The sequence below is a fragment of the Oncorhynchus masou genome, chromosome 32 (genome assembly GCF_036934945.1).
Source record: "Oncorhynchus masou masou isolate Uvic2021 chromosome 32, UVic_Omas_1.1, whole genome shotgun sequence".
NCBI lineage: Eukaryota > Metazoa > Chordata > Actinopteri > Salmoniformes > Salmonidae > Oncorhynchus > Oncorhynchus masou.
In genome coordinates, this window is record NC_088243.1 from 37,756,595 (window position 1) to 37,760,490 (window position 3,896).

A 3,896-nucleotide genomic window follows, 5' to 3' on the forward strand; every position below is an offset into this window, starting at 1 on the left:
TACAGACACACAGCCTTTTTTGAAAGGGAGACCACAGACAAACAGCCTTTTTTGAAAGGGAGACTACAGACACACAGCCTTTTTTGAAAGGGAGACTACAGACACACAGCCTTTTTGAAAGGGGACTACAGACACACAGCTTTTTTTGAAAGGGAGACGACAAACACACAGCTTTTTTTTTTAATGGAGACTACAGACACACAGACTTTTTTGAAAGGGAGACTACAGACACACAGCCTTTTTTTTGAAAGGGAGACTACAGACACACAGCCTTTTTTGAAAGGGAGACTACAGACACACAGCCTTTTTTTGAAAGGGAGACTACAGACACACAGCCTTTTTTTGAAAGGGAGACTACAGACACACAGCCTTTTTTGAAGGGGAGACTACAGACACACAGCCTTTTTTGAAAGGGAGACTACAGACACACAGCCTTTTTTTGAAAGGGAGACTACAGACACACAGCCTTTTTTGAAAGAGAGACTACAGCCACACAGACTTTTTTGAAAGGGAGACTACAGACACACAGCCTTTTTGAAAGGGGACTACAGACACACAGCCTTTTTTGAAAGGGAGACTACAGACACACAGCCTTTTTTTGAAAGGGAGACTACAGACACACAGCCTTTTTTGAAAGGGAGACTACAGACACACAGACTTTTTTGAAAGGGAGACTACAGACACACAGACTCTTTTGAAAGGGAGACTACAGACACACAGCCTTTTTGAAAGGGGACTACAGACACACAGCCTTTTTTGAAAGGGAGACTACAGACACACAGCCTTTTTTTGAAAGGGAGACTACAGACACACAGCCTTTTTTTGAAAGGGAGACTACAGACACACAGACTCTTTTGAAAGGGAGACTACAGACACACAGACTCTTTTGAAAGGGAGACTACAGACACACAGACTCTTTTGAAAGGGAGACTACAGACACACACAGAAACCTTTATAAAGGAAGATTACGAACACTCACAGTTAACTTTTGTCACCCTACGAGCCAGTACTAACATCCCCTGCCGACTCATAGTAGCCATAAGTCTTATACCTCCATGGCATACTTCTATCACACAAATCATCTCAGAAAATGTCCTAGGAATCCTGTTCAAACCGGTTTTAAACCTCCCAGCTCAGAGTAGGTTTAAGGATGATGTTAAGACATTGCCCAGACAAGAGCTGAGCAAGGAGCATAAACAATTCAGAAAAGTTTATCTTGGCTGGTAATCATGACAGTTTGATGCTCATTGACGTTGTTGCAAATGATGGGGAATAACCAATCGCGATGAGGCATCGCCAGCTGTGAACTCTATGGGTAACACGCTTCAGACAAACACGGTGAATGTGACTGTACATAAATCAAATGTTGTAATGGTAAAAAGTTTGATATAATTTTGGCACCTGGCACGATCAATTTATTTGCCTACTCTTAATTATTGCCTAATATTGCATCTTTTTTATTTTATTTTTACAAAAGTTTGGGACACAGTGCCCTAGATGCCTTCAATTGCCCAATTTATAGGCATTCCCAATTTAGATGTTTTTTTTAACAACGTGATGTTATGCTCCAAATGGGTAACATGAAATAACACGATGAAGGTAATTAAATAATCAAAGGAAAAACATGTTCACTGATTAGCCTCGTGGTTATAATTATTTAGGCATATAATTGTAAAATAGACCTCATGTGAAATCATTGTCAAAAGCGCAAGAGACACTGTTACATGTACAGTAAGTCAAGACTATTAGTAAAAATATAAGTACTGCTGATAATAATGCCATTGTCATCAAGGCAGAGGACATTTATGCATAGGCCATGTATCTGATGCTGTCTGGACAAAAAGACAATGGCATGTCATACTCAGGCTACATACAGTAAGACAGAGGGGCTGACAGCATCCTGCTCGGATGCTTTCAGCTACTTGCGAATTGAAAGGGAAGTTGGCAGTGGCTCTGTTCGGATGCTGGAATTATTTTGGATGAACGTGCGAAGGTAACCTACGTTTTGAAGTGACAATCAGATCAAAAACACAATGACGGGTTGTGTTCATGGCACATTAAAAGGTAATACATTGTTACAGTTAAATTAGTCGTAACTATAAAACCCATTAAAAAAAATAGGAGGGCGGGTCTTCCAAATCACTAAGTCTGCCCCTGCTCATGAGGTCTCCTAAATATCTGTAAACTAGGTGGGAATCTTATGACGAAAGAGGCTTTATTAATAGCTTTTATTTTTACCCATATAAGTAGGAGTAAAATGTATCTATTCTCAGCATTTACGACCAATTTCCTACTCATGATTGGCCCCTTTACTCTCATGTAAAACCTTTAGCTCGACCTGACCTTGATCTTAATTGTTCATGAGTCAGTAGCTAGGTCTCCATCCAATTGGTGACAGATTTTCAGGCGAATACTCAAAAATCTGCATTAAAATCAACATGCGCATTTGCTCACCAGAGAAGTTTATATCAAATTGACTTTGTGGTCGATGTGCGTGATTACGTAGTACACATAAAATACATTTAGCTGTTAAAGTCCCATGTATCGAATAAAACATACAAGGATATACCCTACATGAGATTATGGACAAAATAGCAAGTATATTTTTCAAACGACAGCCTAACATCGATTATCATGTCACCAGAATAGGAACCTCGATATTTTTTGGAAAGGAGCATCAAGCTCATCACCTTGCACTTTTACCATCCTATTAAGTTAAGCGTTTATTTCATTAGTATCCTAATAAACAGCATGCTTTCCCGACGAGTTGAAGTTGGACCACACGTCATCGCGTGCGTGACTCCGTTTAATTTGGTATGGTTATTATAATCAATATTTGCGCATAAAAGCACTTCCGACATTTCTCGCATAATACATTTTAATGACACAAGAAGATCCCACCTTGGTCTAGCGTATTTTGTTTTGTCCACATTTACATCAAGGCCTGTCATGACATTTTTTATCCAACATGTACTTCACTCTCATAAAAAGGTTGGATGGAAACCTGGTTGGTGTGTCAATTCAAATACGTTTGTTCGACTACTAAATGTACAGTCAAGGTTTTTAGCCACCCAGGATAGTTTTAATACTTGCTGCTTACTGGCAATAGCAGAACATTGGATAGAGACATGAACTCGTCTTAAAGAGCAACTGAAAAAGAAAGAAAGTATTATCTAGTTGAAAACTGCCTATGTGGCATAGATGAGTCGGAAATATTTATTCTAGTCAAAATGTACTAAAGTGTAAATACGATAAATGTTGGTCAAAGTAAATCCCAAACTGAGATTTGCGAGACTTGGAGAAAAAAAAAACACGGAATGAAGGGTACATAAATTATTTGGGATGGTTGATTTAAATCCTGCCCACATATCCACAGCACCAAAGTAATCGTCAATTCAGCACGCAGCTGCATGCAACACGATTGTAATGTTCAACACACTGACCCTATGGCGCTAGTTAGGGACCAGCAGTACATTAGTGTACATGGGACACTAAACATTTCCATAGATCCAAATTTCAATTAAATAACCTAAATCAACTACAAATTGAAGTAATTCAAATCAAAATTGAAAGCATTTAAGAAAACGAAGTGTGCAACATGAAAATAGTTCCATTTACATTGTGTAATATTTTGACGTCCCTAACTCGCCCCACAGATAGGCTATCCAAAGTCAAACCATGGTTGTACACCGGCACGCTGAAGTTAATTGGCGAAATCAATTTTTTACCAGGTTACAATTTCAAGTTTAATGTGTACTGTTTTCTCAGAGTGCATTCACAAACGCTTCCCACATGTGACCACACTCGAGACACCCACATCAAAGCATGCCTCAAAGACCCAAATCTCGTTCTTTTGCATTTTCTAATGAGGACGATTGAAAGAGGCGAAAAATCAG